Source organism: Nilaparvata lugens, chromosome 3, assembly GCF_014356525.2.
Source record: "Nilaparvata lugens isolate BPH chromosome 3, ASM1435652v1, whole genome shotgun sequence".
In the NCBI taxonomy this organism is placed as follows: Eukaryota; Metazoa; Arthropoda; class Insecta; order Hemiptera; family Delphacidae; genus Nilaparvata; species Nilaparvata lugens.
The window spans coordinates 75,791,989-75,814,268 of record NC_052506.1 but is presented as its reverse complement, the minus strand read 5'-3'; the positions used below and the strand labels follow the sequence as shown (position 1 = coordinate 75,814,268).

Sequence of the window (22,280 nt, the reverse complement as noted above, 5' to 3'; positions counted from 1 at the left end):
ATACTTGATTAAAGATTCATGTTTGAGGACTTCAAGCAAAAAAAATCTGATTGAATAACAAGCGAGTAGAAGGGCACCAGGTGTGCCCACAAGGGGGGGGGTTGATAGACGACATTGGAATTCTAGGGGTTGGAGGAGTTTCAAAATAGGTCAGCAGTACTAAAAACAACACGAGATCTTTTCTTTTGCCAGGGTGCCTTATTTATGGTTGGGGGGGGGGGGTTAGGCACACTAAAATAAAGGGGGGTGGTGCGTCATTGTGCAAGAACTATCATTCCATGAAATAATAAAGGCATGATGCTTTGAAGCCGATTTGCTTCAGCCTTCTGATTATTATCAAGAATGAAAATCCTTTGTAGATTACAAAAAAACATCAGTCAGAGCAATGAAATTGAAAACAAGTTTTATTTGCGGTGGACGTCTTGGTTTCAGCGATAAGTGATCTTGAACCTGATCAGAGGACCTTCACATTTGATCATCCAGCTTTTCAAGGTCTTCAAGCTCCATTATTGATGAGTCTGTACGGTATAGCATCAAATCCAATTAGGGTTTGCTGCTGTGTCTGTGATTTCCATATAGAATAATATTCGAAGCTAAAAAGGAGCTGAGAAAGTTGACAGATTGGTTTTTTGCGTTCTTAGATACGCACCTTCACTCGAAATTGATCGGCAAACTGGTTTGTGAATTTTGGAATGGAAATAATGTTATCTGATATATCTGCGTACAAGTCAAAATCGTAAAAAACAAAAAAGAGTGTCATTATAAAAAAGGACTTTTCTCAAAACAAATCTCCAGTTTGATTTTGTCAATTGGTTAGTGTTGTTGTGCACTACTGTTTGTACATTATTCAAACTGTTGAAAAACATTCATCATTCCAAGTAAGTAGATATTAATATTCTATTCAAAGAATTATATTTATCATATTATCATTTTCCGTTTTTGAACTATTTTCAACGACACTACAGTCTAATTTTTGAATATTAGTTATTAAAACTAGTACTCACTGTGGAGTGCTTTGGGATCTTTTAAATCTATTCTCAACACTCAAAAGTGCATAGCTTCTTATCATCTTGCACACTTTTCTAGTTGAAAGAAATTAAAATCAATGATCATTGAATTGAAAAGAATTGAATAATTCTCAACACCTTTAGTGCTGAGAATGGATTTAAAAAATCCGAAAGCGCTCCACAGTGAGTACTAGTTTTAATACCGTAACTAATATTCAAAAATTAGACAGTGTAGCGTAGTGTTGTTGAAAATAGTTTAAAAATGGATTACTGTATTACTTGCAGTTCGTCATGGATAGTGAAATAGATGAGTATTATCATTTTCTACGGTAGACATTATTTAACAGTTTTCAATCAAGTTTCAATTCCTCATTCTATCACAAAAAGTGACAATTCTTATTATTTTATTCAGATTTTACTGGACATTTTTTGTTGCAAATTTTATGTAGAATCGGTCTTCGACTGATACACGTTTCGTGGGGCACTCTTTATGGTTATACATGGATTTGTTATGACAATACTAGTTGATGACACTCCAGCCTGTGATGATTAACTTTTCAACAACACAGCAAGTAGTATTTTTATAGGTAACTGCAACAATAAACGATTGTTTGATAACTTTTTCCGCAATTAACTTTGTGAGTTGGCAAGTTCTTATCATCTTGCACAATTCTCTAGTTGAAAGAAACTAAAATCAATGATTATTGAATTAAAAATATGAAAAAAATAAAATGAAAATGAATAAAAAATATAAATAAAACCAAACAGAATAATTATAAATATTTTATGTGATGGTTCAATTCCATAAAATATAATAATTGTGTAAATAGGAAGTATTGTGAACATTTCAATAACTTTATGAGTTGAAATTACACATTGGATATTTCCTATGTAGGCATAGATCCTAATCATTTTGAATTTGAATAAATATTCAGAAGAGAATTCGAAATAAAAATATTCCAATAACATCGAAATGCAGTATAATTAATTCAAGTAAGGCAAAGTGACAAATATTAGTCACATACAAATTTGTCAAAGCCAGCAAAACGTAATTAATTACACCGTATACAAAAATTGAATGAATTAATGTGAGTAAGCCGCAAGGATAATGTTATATAAATTAAACTAATCTCGAATAAAATAATAATTATATGCCTTTAATAATATAATATTCTTCCATATTAATAACGAGATATAGGTACTACGGTATTTTAAGCAAAGCGCCACTTGCTTTGTTGAATTATCCAACTAGTGGTGTCTCCAGAAAAAAAAACTTGAGGCGGAGGTAAGGGAAATCATAACATTTTATTAAATATCTTGCTATAATTTTCGCTCAAAACAATTTTTAAACTAACTCAAGCGAGTTTCTCCCTTTATGTTTTTTTCTGCTTATACAATAAATAAAGAAATATGCGATCAAAAGTCAATTAGTATCTGATCCGGCTAGAAAAACAATAACACTCTTTTCCATTATGGCAGGGGGGGAGAAGGATATATACATCCCCATATCGTTTAATAAAACATTCAATCCCCCCCCTTAAAACTCTTACGAGTGTAATTTATTAGTAGGATAGCCTAGACTATTATACTAAATAAGTATGGAATGTGAGAGTAATTTTCCAATTATATTTTGGCACTTGTCATTAGATATTAATCAATAGTATTTTCAAGACAAAAAAAAATATTCTCAATTTTTGATTCTAGTGAACAACGCAGTTCTGTTTCAATCACAGCTAGGTGAATGTTAAATGGAGCAATCTGTTTATTTAATGCACTTCTTGGTACACGTGATTTATTTAGCTGGAAAATTGCATTCTTGCTCATATGCATAGCAATGTTTAAAATATGCTTGAATTGCTCAATGCATAGAAATGTTTAAAATGTGTTTGATTTGCCCTTGAGATATGCAAATAATTGCTATCTTGAAACATATAAATAGCACTGCTGCAGTGCTGACTATAATATATAGCCATTATAGCCATAGCTATTATACCTATATAGCTAATAGCTAATAGCTAATAGCTAATAGCTAATAGCTAATACCTTATACCTAATAGTTATATAGTTATATAGCTATTATAGTGTCACATATTTTGAAAGTTAACAGGATTTGTCCTGATTTGTGAATAGTTCTCTGCATCACAAACAGTTGCAGTTCGCGTAATTTTTTTCTGTGGAGAATTGTCACTTTAAAACAGTTTTAGCTTTCAAAATATATTAGTTAAGTATAAACAAGCCAAGACCAGCAAAGGGCACAGCAAAGATCTCGAGTTCTACTTTCCAGGTAATATTATAGGATTTGGTGCAGTAAAAAAAACGTGATTGATTGACTAGCTGAAGATTAGCTAAAGTCCTTGTCTCAATAGACCTACTATATGATAATATAGGTACTGTATAGTGTATGGCATGAAGACAAGTATTACAGGTCCAATTAATCTTTGTGCAAATGACAGCTCGCCATCGAAAGATAAGATTATTATCAATACAAATTCATATTTAAATTGGCCAGCCATTTAAAAGTTGATGAAGAAGCATGAGCAAAATTCCTCTTCTAAAATAGCCTACCTACCCATTTGAAAAACATTTTTAACATTAATTCATTTATTGTATGAAACACTATAATCATAATTCTTATTATTATGATGACATTGGAGGAGAAACTAGGCTGAGCCTGTACTATTTCTCTACATAATTGAATTATTACATTATTATTTTTTCATAAATTTTATCCAGACTATAATCTAGTCTAATAATTTTTAATCTAGAATACTTTTTGATTACTGAAATAGAAACAAAATACTGATTTATATTTATCTAAAATAATTCATATCAAAAAAAGGGGAACTTGAATCTTCTCTATTGGATAGGGATCGATAAATAGATATACGGTAATAATAAGAATGTAAGATATTTTTGAATCAAGTAAGCTATTATTGTGCTTAATTTTTATATCATTCTGTTTTCTCTATTTTTCAATGTATTATTGTTGATTGCATAATAGGCTATAGCTGGCTCGGAGAATATTTATTGTTGATTGCATAGGCTAGCTGGTTCGGAGAATATTTATTGTTCTAATTCAATTCAATAATTCAAATGTATTCTCTGTATGATTTTGAAACAAATATAGAGGAACTCAATGAAGAAACAGATCCAGTAGCCTTCCGTACGTGATGTTACTTTTTTTATTCAGTTTATTGAGTAGTGATAATTTTACATCTTGCGGGACCGGACTCCCCGGTCTATGGAATACGAGATCAAAAACATTATTCCACTGAGCATAATAATAATTATTATAAAGCTTCAAGTATTTCCTATGTAAGACTATGGAAATGTCAAAATACTGCATGTTACATACTTTTTTCGGCTTGACGACTAGCATAATTCATTATTTTAAGCAACATTGTGATGTTTGGAAGAAATTAGAAAAAAATGTCTATTATAATACGGTAATGACAGTTCCAAACGCTGTTTGTAGAGAGATTGTTGATGCAGTTTAATTTGAATGGTAATAGAAAAATTCTATTTATCAATTTATTTTGATGATATATACTTATGATATGTACTATACTTATTGTATGAATCAATATGTCAATCGAATAATTTTGGATGGAAATACAATAAATTTAATGCTTCAAAAGATTTCAATGAAATTAAATTATTGAAAATTCCATTTAACAGAAAAAATACAAAATAATTATAAATAGTTTTGTTTGATTGCAGAATGATGAGACTGTTGATGGTGGTGTTGGTGGTTGCAATGAGCGCAGTGGTTGCATTGGCCTTCCCACAATGGGGCGGCGGCGACTCCTTTTCCGAGTCCTCGTTCCAAGAACAGCAGCAAGGCACTGACGTCTCAATAGGCTTTGGTCCTGGTGGATTCCAAGAGAACATTGACACCTTCTCACAATCTGAACAAGGACAATCTGAACAGTTCAGCCAATGGTGATAGACTTCCCCCCCTCACAAAGAACAATCTATATTCCACTGTGATTCTAAACTGACTTTCATCGTACTTGATTCTACTGTTGACCTCCGAAATGTTTTATCATCTTCTATTTTCTGTCTTTTTCTGTATTCAGAACGATGCCGTATCCAGCAGAATCCAATTGAACATTTTTCAAATACCGTACAAATGTAAATAAATACAGCATTTTCAATTAATAAGTTGATATAAAATTATTTCTTTTACACATTTCTTAGTAATTTATATCATTGGGCTTTAAGTAATTATATCATTTATAACATTGGGCTGATTAAAATGATAGGATCCATACTTATTCAGAGTGATTCTTAATTATGGTGAAATAATTTATTACGTGATAGTAGAGGTAAAAAAAATCCATCATAAGTTTTTCAAAAACTAGTCCCTAAACAATTCAGCATCGGTGTATTTCACCAGAGGAACTGAATTCCGGGCGAAATCTTTCATTCTGTATAGCTCGCTAATGAAGTGTTTATGGATATATGTTTATAGGAACTTTTTTCTTATTTTACTTCTACTATCACGTATTAAATTATTTTCATAGATTAAGAATCACTTGTATAAAGGAATCGGCCAGCAGTTATAGGCCTACTGTTATCTTTTGTTTAAAGAGAGATGGAGATATAGGTACAATTTGTTAAATATAAGGTACCGTACCTATACTCCGTACAAAATTACTTCTGAATTGGAGGAATATGCGGTCCAAAGAAACGGAGGGAGATCAGTCAATTACAGTGATGGATAGAGTCATAGGTGGAAGCGCAGTTGCCAATTTGTAGATTAGAATCAGTCGAGTCAGTGCTTGGAATCTAAAATTATATCCATACTATAATAATATTTGGAATAGGGTATTTTGGAAAATGCACCAGAATTTATTCATTTTGTAGGAATAAGGCTATTGATCCCACTCTTTTCAAAGCCAATTCTTCGTATATAGGGCCTAGGCTGGTAATTTTTCTGTAAAATATTACGCAATCAGCCTCCATTCCAAAGTACCCAATTTTTTGCTTTTTTACTTGAGTTACAAAAACACCTACCATTCGAGATGCCCTTCCGTTTGGAATTCACTGATAGACGCGACTTCACAAATATCAAATTATCTGAACTAATGAATCGGTTCAAACTTGTCTTCTCTAATAATAATACAATTCTTTTTCAAACTGCCTGAACTGCGACAGAAAAAACTGTACCATAAAAAACAAGCCTCTTCACTAGATCAGACGGACTACTATGAGTCCTATCAAACGAGCTCTCCTCAAAAAAGATAATTTTGGGCTACCCAATGTACCTAGAATGCATGTATTCTAGGTACCTTGGTGGTACCTTTGAATAAACCTATCAGTCAATGCCAGACATGAAAGTCACCTCGAGTATACAATAACATTTTTCTATATCTATCGCACGAGCGCACATTTGTTATTAAATATAGAGAATGGTGCTGCAGTCAATATTGAAAACAACCAAATAAACAATCTGTCAATGACAATAATGACTGTTCATGAATCATAATATTTGAAACTCTAAAATTCTGATCAATATGAGATGAATATATTATTATATAAATAGAAATAAAAATAAAAATCTCAGTACCCTTTTTTTTTTGAATTATTTTATCACAACATGAGAATAAAATACCGTACGAAAAAGTAGTCGAAAAGTAGTCAGAATGTTGTCACATGTTGTGATAAAATAATTCAAAAAAGGGTGGTGAGATTTTTATTTTTATTTCTATTTATATTACAAGTAGCCCTATACACAAAAGAGACAATATTATTATATATTTATGTCCCATATGACCAGGTAGTGACACTATCGAGTCTAGATCTTATCATTATAAATAATCGACATACGTGACAGAGGCATTGTTAAAATAATGATGTTAATGGGAAGTATGATGAACATTATAATGGCTTTATTATTATCTTTTATTTTCATTGGAACAGGCACAGAAAGTCCTTCATATGTTTGACACTTTCTCATCAGCACTTCTACATTTTCAAATAACTGATAAAATTTATCGATTTCCAGCACATTCATTGTGTCAAATTAAATAATAATATCATATTACTCAAGGTCTATAAATAATTTATAGACCTTGATATTACTTCTTATTTTCGTGTTAAAATATTGATCGGTAGTTTATTGATCAGTTGTTGGTGAGAGCAATAAGCAGAAGGTACTATAGATAATAGATGATGATGTGGGGTTTCTCATTGTTTTACCGGTGAGTTCAACAAATGCTACTCGATATTTATCTTTGATTTAAATTAACTTCCCAAATATATTTGTCAAACTAAATTATCCATTTATCTGTTTACAAATATAGGTAGTAATTATTCTCTTCTACAGAATTATGCATTATTTTGAATATTTAAAAATTTGACAGAATATCTGTGAAATTATGCTACTTGAATAAATAATTTAGATTTATATGTAGACCCATTAGGCTTCTACTTTTCATATTGTTCAATTTTTTGACGGCAATGTCAAACTTTGAACTAATAGCTCACTGAATTTTATGATAAATGCTATTATGATAATGTTCATACAATTACATCCTACATAGATATAGGTCTATTTCTACATAAGTAGATACTAGAGTTGAAAATATAGGTAGTCCAACTTAATTCTCTTTCCATAAATAGTGCAACAGAATAGAATATAAAATTCAAATATTTCGTTTTCACATCATATAAATATTCTTATTTTATTTTAATAGTTTAAAACCTTTTTTTGAAATTGACATATTATTTTGTAAGTATTATAAAAATATCGAAACTCTATTTTTTATTTCGTTCTTTACTATTTCAATAGGTTAAAACTCAACCTTGGAATCATCTATCGGACATTTTTATTGGCTTTGTTGATACTCTTGTCACTCATGACAGTTGCGTACTGTGAGGGAACCCAGGTTTTTCCGGAAAAGCCAAATTGCAAGAGTGGCACAAGACCGGTCAAAGTTGAAGGAGGATGGAGATGTGTTTAATAAATCCAGGTGAATATATTCTCTTGTGACTAATATTATCAATAATTAGCCTATATTTCTCCAATCCTCCAATTGCAATCACATATCACAAGTGATGAATTTGTTTGAAAATGTAAAAACCTTTATTTTAAGATAGATCAATATTGTTATATACTTTTATTTGCATTCTCAAGATGATTTTTCTAAAACGAAACCTATGGGCTATTCAGAAAAAATAATCAGGTTTCTGAAGATTAGAGGTAGGCTATTGTTCACTTGAAGAAATTAACTATTCATTCATTAGCATTTGAATGCGATTTCTCAATAATTTTTATCTGTATATAGAATTCAAGGAAAGTCTGCCCAGCTTTCAACTCTGTAATTCTTTGGGGCAATAAAAATGCAAGAAAATTGTAATTGATCCATTATTCTGAGAAATCATTGATGATTACATAGTAATGCAAAATTTCCGAGATGCAAAGCCATTTTTGATAATATAGAAGATCAAGATTTTATCAAAAATGATACTGTAGTTTTAAAATTCTTCTTATCTGGATGAGCTTCTGCTGCCAATACGTAACTACTCAACTCTCCAGTTGTTCCCAAAATAGTGTAGTAATATGGGGTTCATATATATACAGTAGTGAATATATGAAATGAAATGTTTTATTGACAAAAATAAAAAATCCACAACTTTCAAATACATAATAAAAGTAATATTGTGGAAATAAATAATTTTCAACCTGAATGGTCGTTAGATGTGGATTGTATACCATGGAAAACATTCCACATTTACCTAGTACAGTTTTCAACAAAAGATAAATAATTAACCTAATTACTCAATTCGATGTCATTAATCCATTCATCAATGAGGGGGAGAGGTGTGTATTTATTAGCCTATTCATAAGTTTTGACACATTTTCAAAAATTATTGTTCATGTAAAAATACTGATGATAAGAATATAGTTTTAATACTTTTTTCCTCCTAGTAGCCTACCGTATTTGAAACATTATCAATTTTGTGTCGCTTGTGTAAATCGCTAACCAAAATACTTAGCAAGTTAGTGTTAATGGGAGATGGAGTACTATATTGGTGAGCAAGTAAAGGAGGGAATTAGAGGTAGCCTACTGTAGCCTATTTGTTTCAATGTTCAACCGGTAAGTTCCACTTCTTTAAATATACAAAAAGTAACTACAGATAAGTTCTACTTTTCTTCATCAATATTAAAAAACTTGAAAATATATCACATTGATTCTGTTTATAATTATTATGCCAGAGTTCAAAAACTGATGGAATATAGGTAATCTGATAAAAGTGGGAAATGTTTTTTCTAAGAAACCAATCGAAAAAACATTTATTCTCTAAATTCATATTTATCTTTTACTATATTTCATGCTTGAAAATTGTGTGGATTAAGGTTAGTATAATGGATAATTTTTGAACAATAGATGGATTCCAAATAGGCCTATTACATGGAACCATATCCCACCAAAAACATAGGCACACTTGAATTCTCCTTACATAGACAAACCAGTGTCTGAAAAGAAAGAGTATGAAAGACTACCGTATGTAAAAATATTTACATAGGAGAAAAAATAAACAAGAAGGAAAAATTAAATGAGTAGATAATTCAACGTTAAAAGAAGGGGAATAAGTACCAAACTCAATTCAAAAACATTTTACAAAATATTACATGAAAATTTAATAAGTTATTGTATAATGTAATTTTTGACAATAAACAGCATAATAGAATTAAGCTACGTAGCCTATATATAATATGCCAATTACTCAGACATACAGAATGTTCTAAAATGATACATTTTCTCTCCAATTAGAAAAAATACAATATCTACTATAGTGAGGTCCACGTTATAATGGCAGTGTTTGATTAGCAATGGTATTGCTATTCTTGTCTATCATTCAACAAAGCAGATAGTGCTATTCTTGTCTATCATTCAACAAAGCAGATAGTGCTATCTCTCTCTCGCTTTGCTCTGTTGCCAGATCAGCTTTTAACAATGTAGAATTGTTAATTAACAATTAATTAACATTAATTCACAAAATATTCTATTGTTTTGTAAATTAACATCAATTTACAAAATATTCTATCTTAATTATGAAATTATTGAAAAATATAATACCTTGCATAATTAAATATAATTGATTATTTTAAACGAGAATGAACAGTTAATATTATATTAATAAACCTGTATCAGCTACCGTCAAGAAGGCATTGAGAAGACAGGGAGGATCGGCAACGTTGTTCTCCTATCTTTCTCCACTGCTATTATAACGTGGACTTCACTATAGTCCAAAATTCGATTATAGTTCATTATAGTAGCAGTGTCAAGTCATAAGTCATAGGGCTCTCTCAATATTGCCTATTATATGGTTGAGGATTTTAAGGCGAACGCACCCAGCAACAGACAGACGGAAAAAATCAACTTCTGTATTCAGACGTGAGCAGACATAAATATGCAGTCAGACATAATTAATTATAAGGACATCTGTTGCGTTGCTACATTCATACACCTGGGAATGAATTTTTCCACCGTCTGTCTACATACATATCCGTTTGTTGCTGTGTTCGCCTGTAGGCAATAATAAAATTTGCATCCATAGTTATACTGTTTTGCTCATTTTACAGTTAATTATTATAAAAGTATCTATATTCTCAGTATTACCAACAGTTAAAATATAATTTGATGTAATAATCAAATCAAATTATATTTTGATTTTTGATAATTATTATAGGCTGAAAATAATTGTCCAGATGCACACATCAGTTAATGGTACCATATATTATTTCCCACGAGCGTTTGAATTGGTTTTAATGTTGTAGGTTTGAATTATATATTGGATTACACTTCTGGGCCTTGACTTTGGTAATCTCAGTAGTGATATTATCAAGGGCTGATACAACAATAATCAGTGGTGATCCATACAATATTTTCCCAATGAAGCCAAATTGCCTGAGAGGTCAAACTCCAGTCAAAGTGGATGGAGGGTGGAGGTGTGTTAAACTGCAGGTAAAAATATGACACAAGATCTCAATTTATTAGTCTAGAGTGTATCAAAGCTTGTTAAGAATAATGCAGATCTACCATATTTGTATATCTATAATACTATATCAATAATAATAATATTTTTCGAGCTCAAAATTTTTGTGTTTTTATAGAATTATTTTGTGATTATTTAGTTTGTTTAATGTTTTTACGGAAGTTTTATTATCAATCTATCTAAATTTTTAATTGATTGTTTTATTCTGATTTGTATATTCAGATTGATGATTTGGTTTATAAATTGAAATGGACACAACCTACAACCTACATAATATTTGGACAATTTAAGACAAAATTAGGAAATTGAAGAAGTTTTGGGCAATAGCCTGTGTTTTTCTTTTCCGACTATTGTATTGTTTTCTCTAATAAATGAACAAATATAATAGGTTCATGGTACGTCTTGAAAGCTTGAAAATAACTATAATTATATTAATTTATATAGTAGGTCTACAGTACGTGCAGAAATATTGTTTTTTTATTTAATGAATTTTTTAGAATCAAACACAATGATAAAGGAATTGTCAACACTTTGATAAGTAGGGAGATGAAAAGTATCCTTGTCTATTACCTATTTTTTTTATACCAGTATAAGAAAGTTCAATCTTTACTGAATAGAGAACATCCAACAAGGTTGAATTGGATAATCATCCAACTGGATAAATTAGACCTATAGTACGGTACCTACGGTAATGGAGTACATTTTACTACCGTATATGTATGAATTTTGTAGCCTCGTCGTAGTTATTTGAAGCTCTCATTTTGACAGTGACTGCTGCTTCAGCTCTAGAAAAGTTATCAATCAAATCTGATTCACAATCAATATGTGATATTCAAGTGATACGAATATGAGTAATTAAGCAAAGATCATTCACCTTTTATAGAGGTGAAAAATTTATTGAGTTGAAAAATCTTGAACTCCAAAACGGCCAGTTCCAATATTTTATCAATTATTCAACTGTATCTTGCTTGATCCATGATGAATTAAAAATTTTCTATGACTAGGTCTAAAAAGAAAACATTTAAAGGAAGAATGTGTTTTTTCTAGACTGCTGATGCCACATCCAATCTACGTAGAAGAGGATACAAGTTCAAATGCAGATATAATACGTGTGTGTTAGATGGTGGAGACGGTGTTAGATGGTATTAGTGGTATGTTGGCCAATTGTGATAAAAATTCTTCCAAGATAGAAATTGTTGAAATCTTCTCACTTTCTTACATACTTTGATATAAAAATTATGGTGTTATTTCTTGAGAGTCGAGGGAGATAAGGGAAATATCATTTTATAAAAATAATAGAACTTCACCAACTATCAGCTCATATTTTCAATTCATGATCATACTCAAATAATTCGATGACTCAATAATTCAGATAAATACTTGAATGTTAACGTATACTATTCATTTGCTGACTTCTGAAGGTGATACACAATAATTTAAACTTGTATAATTTGAAATCTGGAAAGTGTTCAACACTGTGAACTTAGACTGATCTCTCATTATCACAAAAAGTGAATGGAATTAGCACTATCAACCAAGTAATCAATATGAAGTTGTATGGTAAAATGTCATTGTCGTGAATGTTTTAGGTACTTAAAATTGTGGAATACATATGTGAAGATTTAGATTCCACCTGCCACAATAATTTTGATCACTTATTGCAGTAGGTACGCATAATTAATAAACTATATAGCTTACTTGTTGGGATTTATGTAAGCTAATAATTTGAATATGGGAACGTTTCATTTTGGCCATTCAATATAAGAGAATAAATAAGATAGAATGAATGTAATGGTTGTTTCAGATTTAAGAGGTGTGTGCTTTATAGCCTACATTAACTCATATTCAATGAATCAACCATTGGGTTCATTATGCTACTTGACTTGAAAAAAAATTCAATTATTTCATCTTCGGCTAAGCTGTTGAGAAGCTTCCTAACGCTTTTCCTTTCAATTGAGTTGATTGAATTTGATTTTTTCAAATTCTTTCACGTATGTAAGGTCTTGTGAAGAAGTACAATATTAATTGAGGCAAAAACATCACTCGAGGGACTCAATTGACAAGAATTTTGAAAAAAGAATCAAGCAGTTAGTTGAGAAAATTAATTAATCAATTTATTAGGTTTACATTTCAACTTGAATTCTCCTGATAAAGGGCACTCGATTCAACGGTAGGTACGGTACCGTATTCAAATAATAGATTCCAAGCGATTTGCTCATGGATATTTTCCATTTTTATTTTTAATAACGCACAAGTTAGACCTACATGCCTGCATAGTGATACTATGTACATTCAAGTTCTCTATACCTACAAAATAGTATAAAGTCAAAGTTTGTCGTAATTTTATTCAAGTTTGTATGTACCCACATTGATTACTGTTATGCAATAGCCAAACACTGTTTTTAAGTTAACTTACTCCTTTAGGCTATCGTTGATAAGGCCCACATTCCAAGAAAGTGGGTCATCAGGTTGCCTATTTTGCAGGAGTGTCTATGGGAGTCCAATCTTGACATTGGTATGTGGTAAACATGTAGTTTTCAATGGGAGTGAAAATAGATTATCAGTTGAACACCACCGACAGTTCTAGGAGGCATGTCAAAAAGTATCAACATTCGTGATAAAGTAGTGACTTTCACACCTTCTAACCAATAAGTTGTCGAATGCAGACTTGGTCAACGCTTCTTGCTCTCTTATTATTACCAGCAATTAATTTTACTGTGAATGGTCACCCAAGTCGCCATGATAGGTAAGTAACAAAAGGTATTTATTATGCGTGATAATGAAGATTACACCGTATCTAGGTACTTCCTCATCTAAACATTTATTAGTGGATACCTTGATTCTGTCAAAGATTGTTGTCATTAATTGTATTGAATTTATATGTGATATTTTTTGCAATCCTCTTCCACAAAATATACAAGAATTGTGACTTGAAAAATGAACAATATGAGTGTTACAGATACAGATAATAATCGGATGAAACAGTTCAGCATTTTCATGAGTATAGGGTGTGCGGAGTACAATTTTCAGATTGAAAAAATATGTGAGAAAATACACTATACGGAAATGGGAGCTGGGCTGCAATCCTACAACCCATGCGATCACTAAATTAAAACAAGTCAAGGGAATATCAGACGTCCGATTGGAAAAAATGAGGAGTAATGTACCACTAATTTATCCACTTCCGAAAGAGAATATCATTCACACATACCACTGCATAGAACATACCACTCATTCGCTGAAATATTATTCGTATGCCATTAACTTATGTATTCGAAGAATTAAAACACCTGATAAACTTCAAAGTGTAACGAACTAGCATGATTAACAAATTATAACATATATACTCTGTTCTAAGAGATTTGAACACTTTCCAACATCAATGGTTCTGTCACTGCAGGATTCTCAATAAATGGAAAATTGAGAATATAATAAAAATTGAAAATATAGCCTAGGCCTATGCAGGTATAAAAATTGATATGTGATGGGTATTTTTTTAAAATTTACCAGTGGACCTCTAACCTAATAGTTTCATATATTTTGTGTGAATAACGTATCATTATTGTTCAAATTGATGAGTGAAGCCAGTGAAAATACGAAAATCTGATATGAATGATAATTTTGCGGAATGGAAGAAAAAATCTCCTTCATGAAAGATAGACCCAACTCACTCCATTCAACCACCTATATGTTGATTCAAATCTGACAGTTATGCCTATCATCTTTAATTTACCATAATATCTGTCTTCAAAGATGTTATAACATTCTTTCAGAGTTATTGTAGAGTATGTTATTCATGTACAAGAATAAATATTGTTCTTCTGAAATATGAATAAGCAAAAATATTCACTAAAATATATTGTACTAATTTGTGCGGTGCATTATTATTGCCTATACAGTTTTTTTAATTGGTCAATCTGATTCAAATTGAGCAATCTTATATGAGTTATGTTCTATATTCTACTATCCCTCTTGCAAAGTTATTTTGTGCCAATACTACAGTATTTGAAATCAATTTTGTCTTTTATTTTAATGTTTATTTCTCATCTATGGAATGAACTTGATTGTGCTAAATATGAAATTTTAAAAAATGACATAATAATTAGGATTTATTGGATACTCCCATTGTTAACTTGGTATTCATTGTAGGTCTATTTGATCAGATTTATTTCCATCTGATTCTGATAGCTACTTGAACAGATTGTTGTTCTATGAGAATGCGAGTCCTTAGCGATTTTTAAAGAGTTGGATCTTGGATGGTTTTGATGAGTAGGGTACATTACTCAATTACAGAACAAATTCTAACGGAAGTAGTCTCTCTTTAGTTCAACTTAATTTCAACCGATTAGGTTTTACCAACAATAAAAACTCAAGTATCGTTAGGCTTTGACGTTTCATGTGATTAGTTATGATGATAATTTTTATGAAAATCAATGAATTTATCAAAAATCGTTAGTTCAATTGTTTTAGAATAAAGTAGGTACTGTAATTCTGCTAAAATTATTATCTTTGAAAGAGATTTGAGAATGAATTATTTAATTTCACTCTTGTGAAAACTAAACCGTCAACCAATTAAGAAACAAAATGCAAAATTGGAGAAGAGAAATGAATTACCCATTTTACCAAATCAAATTGATATTATGCTATGTTTTGAACGTAAATGAGATCCAGTTTTTGTTAAAATTCTTGGTTCACATATGCTACAGTCTCCATATTATTTTTCGGGCTACGGTAGTCGTCCACTTCCTTTTCATAACTCTAAATTTAATGAACAGCATGCACTATATTAATCTTCTTATGTAGACTAATCTGTTCACAGTTCTACAGAATAAATGATTATTCTTCTATAATCTCGATGAGATTTTACAGCTATATTATGAAGTATATATTTAGTATCAAATAAATGGATAATCACATATCGATTGAAATTGTATAGGCATATGGTGTTAATATTCAACTCCCCATAACAAATCATGAATTATAAAATGTACCAGAGAAATACAGTAGAGGAGTATACTGTTACTGAAACAAGATAGTAAATTGGTGCAATCAAAGAAAATATTATATTAAATGAATGAAATAATAGGTAGAATGAATTCATGATTTACATAGAATTAATTATGTATAGCAATTCAAATTTAATTTTATTATATTGTTGTACCGTATTCAAATACCTATACAAATGTATAACAAATTCAACTAAACAGCTATAATTTATCATTTTATCAATGGGTCATCATCATTCAAATAATTATCATAAATATTATAAAAAAATAGTGTTCAAGATATTATGCTACTGTACTTTCGAATTCTCAGCATATGAAAATTCACAAGAGAATAATTTTTGAAGGGCTCTGGAGTTTGACATAATGTTTCTACCTATAGTACTGTGTTGAAAACCTATTCAGCGTTTCTCCTAATCTGATGAGAGCTATCTAGAAATGAGTTGTGTAAAGTGGCCTGATGTTTGCAGGGCGTTTGTTGGGGGACCGGTGAGGGACTGCCCCTCCGGCATGATGCATGACAAGAACGGCGTGTGCCGCCCCGTCAGCTCGAATGCAGTCACCACCCAACCCACCCACATCATCATCATCAGACCCGAGGCTAATACAACTCCAGTCATCATCACCAGGAGTCCACCGACGACCACTATGCTCACTCCAAAACGCACCAGGCGCCCCACTTCCAGACCCAGAATATCGAGAGTCAGTCCACTCAGCAGCAATGACAGTAAAAACAATAATCAATAACTGAAGTAAGGCTTCATATGGTGACATAATGTGAACATTATTATATTCATTGTTGGAAATATTTGTAGAGTTAATTATTTCAGCCTTAAACTATAGTTGTATTTTAAATTTTAGTTTTTCTCACAATCTATAATTAATTTAGCGTAGTGATTTTGTGTTTTGTTTCGGTTTTGTATATGTTTGGAATTTTATCATCAGAAAGAGCTCTATTTCGAAGTGGAAAGTGTAAATTGAAGGTGTTGTGCTTATTAGGGAACTTTGGACTATATACGGCGAGGTGGAACTACCCTTGGGTCTCCCCACCATTGAAAGCCATACGGTAATAATAATAATAATATGATTTAGTAGGTACTCTTCTATTGGTAACTTATAAGATTAACGACCAAACTACCCATTAGACATTTTGCAACAAAAATTGATCATACCTCAACTTTTGAAATTGATCAAAATTATTATTTCAATTTCAACTCAATACCGCAAATCAATGTTAAATTAATAATTAAGAATGTATGATGATTAGACACATTATAAAGATTTGTGAGTATGAATAATTGAATTAGATTCTTGTCTATAATCTCATCTCGATTCAGCGTCTAATGACTGGATTTTCCAAAGCGATCGTAGCATGGAGTGGGTGAACTTAAATAAATTTATGCAATATTTCCAATAATCTCCGTAAACAGCCATTATCAACAAGAAAAATAAGCGTGAATATTAATATCTAAAGGAATCAACCAAAAAAAATTCAATTTTGTAGATGAATGTAGGCCCTACATATAATAATGTAAAGAAATGTATGATATTCTGATTCTCACCAATTCAGAGACTTGATGAGTTCTACAAGATCAGTCTAATCAGTCGAATAATTTATTCGCTTTTCAGCTTTCCAAAGAAGCGCTCTGCTGTTGGTGTGAGACTAGCGTTATAGTGAAAGGAAAAGCTTACTCGAAATGAAAACACTCGTTGGCATATGAAAAAGAAGGTTGCTAGAGCAAGTATTTTTGTTTTACAACATTGGAGCGGAGTCGACGGGCCACTCGTTGACTGCTTCACAGGCAGACACTGTGACGAGCGCGGGGTCTAGTCGACTCCTCGGGGGCCTGTTACGGCACACCCCCTCCCATACTCGCCCCTCTCGAAATTTATTTACCCCTGTCACAGTTACCACAAGATCTCCACGACAAATAATGGAATTCACCGTAGCAAAAAGTCTCTACTCCCAGAGCGACATTGACTGCCTCCTCTGTTCTGATCCAACTAGAGTAGCATGAAGTCAACTCTGGCCCCAAACGGCGAATACTGAATCAACAGATACAACATAGTCTAAGCCTATAGATATTTCCTGTGTCTCAATCGCCTGAGACCACCCACATCAGAGCATCTCTCTTCATCAGCTTTTTCAATTTTTCTCTCCTACAACACAGTCTCAAGAGTGGGTAGTACATATTAGGATCTAGGCCCTTCTATGATAAATGATCAATCATCACCAATCGAGAAAGAGGATACAAAATCATCACAAGCGATGCTTTGAAGATAAGAAATAACATGATATTTTAATTTTTCAAGTCAATGGGAGTTGATAAATCGGTGATCAAGAATTAATTAGCTCAGTGATAAGTTTAGAATATAAATGGTTCGTGATTTTCATATTGATTCTGACAATAATAAGATTTGACTTTTGTCATTCATTCCATTGATATTATAGAATGAAAATTGATATACTAGAAGTGAGTCTCATTTTATAGATTGAATTTGGTTTGGAAAATTTCTGATTGAGAGTAGTCTCATAAATTAAAAACTTTTGGTACCAAACAATAAAACCTATAATAATAGAACCTTTCTTCTCCTCATTCGACCTACGACTCGTCTATTGTTGTATCATGTAACTCCCATTTCCATTCAATTCATAATATTATTTTCGTTGTTCTTCTGTACTTTTTCAATAGTTTATAATAATTGATTGACCAACTTCCACCAGATATTCCATCACAAGCATTATTAGGGCATCAGGAGCAACATGTTTCAATATCTGATTCGGAGAATGAGTTCAGAGCAGTCATGGAATACACATAGTCCTGAAGAGAAACCTGTGTACCATAATTTGAGAAGCTAAAGAGAATTCTTATACATTAATGTCTCCTAACGGTTAATTGCCTTAAGCTATCATGTTATAAATGAATAAGTGAGTGATTTTTTTTATTTTATAGATATTTTTCCCATTCTTAATAACTGTCTGTGACTCCCAGGTCGATTTCAAAAACATGGATTTTTTAGTGAGTGGAATAGCTGAATTTTTCCATATTAATACTCAAGTCAGGGTTGAGAACGTATTTACTGAAGCTGATTTACTGATTGTTCCCTTTTCAAATATCTGCACAAAATCCATATTAAAAAAGAGCATGGTTATGATGAGTTTCAATCTGTACTTTTAACCAAAGCCTACATGATCAGCAATGACAAACGATTTGCAATGGGAGTAGGGAAGATATATGAAAAGTCAGAGGAAGAATGCGAGACAAAAAGCTCGCAGAGAGGGAGATCGTGAGGGGATGAGTCGTGTAGTAGGATGTCATGTAGGGGCGCGCTCATATCCAGAGCTCAGACGAATTCATTGTCCAACTATTGTTTATTTTTTCGTTGAATATCAGCACTGGGATTTACGACTCCCCGAACCATTGAGAGCTTGCTCAGCAAGTGAGTGCTGCACACACAGGTAAAATATTTGAATAGGGTCCGAAAACAAACCGGCCCTAAATTCAAAACGACTATAAATTCGAAGCCTTCCGTTGCCGTTTGATGAGCCTTTATCTGCGACCCTGCCTGACCATCAGACGGCCGATTGTTCCAAGACAAAGGCCGGTCATCAAAAAATCTATGACTGCGGTGCCAGTGTCACAGGTCGGGTTAAATAGTTGATAGTGCCTCCGGCAGCTCGGCTGCACTGACCAATGCTCGAGCCCCAGACCCCAGTTCAATCAAACCGCACCACCCTGCTGCTGACTTCATTCCAACTCACCACACACCTACAATGCCAATTATTCCCTCTGCATTATCACTACTATTCTAATGAATTGCTACTAGTTTCAACTGTGTTTTCCCATACTGAAGTTTCAGTTTCCATAGTAATGACATCAGTGATCATAACTGTGATCATGCACTTTATTAGTGTTACGGCAAGGCATTTGTTTCACTGTTGAAAAACGTAGATAAAGTTTACTGGACCCCCTATTTCAACATAGGATATTTATTTATTCATTTCACATTCCATAATACACAAAACATATACATGATCAGAAAAGGACCAACAGACCTAGCCCAAAACATTTCCCTTTCCGATTTTGATAGAAGTAGCCTATGTCAAAAAAGTAGGTTATGTTGCTTTACTTGAACAATTCGGAACAAATTTCGAGTCAGAAATATACAAACCAAAATTTTGGATTTGAATGGATTAAGAACCAAGAATAAATGAAAAATCGTACTCAACCATAACTCAAAACTTAAAAACATTGGATTTTTTGAAATTTTGAAACCAAAAATCAAATACAAACTCACTATTGGGATGAAGAGATTGATCGTTTACTCCATTATTCGGAACTTTATTCCTGTAGGACGTAGGACTACTAATTGATATAGTTATACTCTAAAACAATAAAATCATAATATCATGAATGTAACTAATTGAAGATCACTTTTTCAATCTAATATCATAACGTATCCTGGAATTTGAAAAATTATTTGATGAAACAACAATGCACATGAAAATATTCAAACCGTAATTTCAGCAATTTCTTTATCTTGTTCTAATCGATTAGAATAAGATAAAAAACGAACTCAGGATCTCCTTGCCCATCTACATACAAGCGTCACTGAATTTTCCGACTAGGTATTGAGAATGAAAAAGCGAGAAAAAGGAGAAGCAATATTGGAAAAGGGTAGAAATTGGCTACTCTGCTGAGAAAACGGGTGAGAGCAGACAAGAGGGAGCTGGCGAGTCGGTCAAGGAGTGAGTGAGTGGCGTAAAACTTCTCAACGAATCCACTCAAGAATGTACGGCACGTTGGCTTCGACTTTGCTGGCTCGGAAATCGAAGCCCCGTCTTCAATCATCGCTGCCCGCAAACAAAACATCTCACTCCCAATCCAACTGATGATAGGCTCTTCAACTTAACTCACTCTGCTTGTCTATTGAATCTCTCTTCACCTAATGATCATAATAAAGTTTACTCATCCAATTACAATTGGAGAAATCAATACAGCATTCAAAAATATACTTGATAACATTGTAAGGTTTGATTCTCGACTGCATGATTGTCATTAGATTACAAAACTACCGCGTTCTTTAAAAATAATGGAAAACAAAGATAGATAATATTTTCCTATATTATAGAATATGCGTATCGTCGAGACTGATTTGTTAACAAAAGTAGGTCTACCAATATATTTTAGAAGATAACGGTGATATTGTCAAAGACTATTATAGAACACTCGTATTTATTCAATATTATAGGTAAGATAGACTTATCCAACACATCATATAATCAGTATAATACTCAGTTCAATATTTTGTATAAAAATACATTGATGAAAAATATAGGCTGAGACTATTTAAAGCCATAGACAAGTTGCTAGCTATACTCAAACAAAAAACTGAAAAAAACTTATAGCCTACTCAAAACTTTACCGCAGAAAACATAAAAACAAGCATTTTTCTCGCATTCTTAACATAGCTCTTTCACTAAGAAATTACGTATGCACGCTCTCTATCCATCTTATCCTATTTTATCGTATAATATACAAGGTATATACTGATAACACTATGATATTATAGAATAATAGCATAATATCACATTCACTATTCAAAGTGAGAACATCAGTTAAGCGAACCCGCTTCACACCTCTCTCATTCATATACTCTTGGATATGAGGTTATTGTGCTTGTTCTCAAAATCTTTTAATCAATCAATGAAGCTGCGGAGAGATCATTGATATTTGGTGTACTTGTACAAAACAGAAAGCTACATAGTTGAAATTTGTAATAATTGAACAAGATTCAGATCTGAGTGGAGTTGGGAGGAGTAGCTGAGCTTGCTGAATGAAAAAAGAAGTTAACAGCAGCAACACACCATAGATTGCGGCACAGTCATTCGGGGCTTATCGGTATCAATTTACATGAGCGGCAGGCGGCAGCTCTGACTGTGCCTGTCCAGTTGGCGTGAGTCTCTCTGGCTTGCATGTTTAATCGGCGTTTTTCATATTTTCACAGTGAAGATAAATCGTTCTGACACCATGTATTTGCTGGTTTTATATGTGTACATTCTCTTTCATTATCCTAGTCTCGTATTGGAAGGCTTTTCTATCAGCATAGTACTTGCCGAAATACCTGTAAAATAGTATTCAATATTTCTAGTCCAAATTTAACAATTCATAAATTATTAATTGGATGAAGATGGCACATGGAGCTCTATGAATGATTTAAAAATTAATGCTAATAAATCACACATAATGACATTTTCAAG

General features: G+C 32.2%; 1 long non-coding RNA gene across 3 annotated transcripts; it reads left to right on the top strand.

Annotated features, from left to right (window-relative positions):
• Nucleotides 1-6,828: 6,828 nt before the first annotated feature.
• Nucleotides 6,829-21,410, top strand: LOC111051913. Of its 3 annotated transcripts, XR_005570908.1 has the most exons (7): nt 7,108-7,213; nt 7,804-7,984; nt 8,947-9,112; nt 10,798-10,984; nt 12,063-12,166; nt 13,500-13,761; nt 16,489-21,410. It is a non-coding gene; the product is annotated as an uncharacterized LOC111051913 (long non-coding RNA). The 3 variants fall into 3 exon arrangements; XR_005570906.1 differs by lacking the exon at nt 13,500-13,761; XR_005570907.1 differs by lacking the exons at nt 8,947-9,112; nt 13,500-13,761 and having other exon boundaries at nt 6,829-7,213.
• Nucleotides 21,411-22,280: the final 870 nt, after the last annotated feature.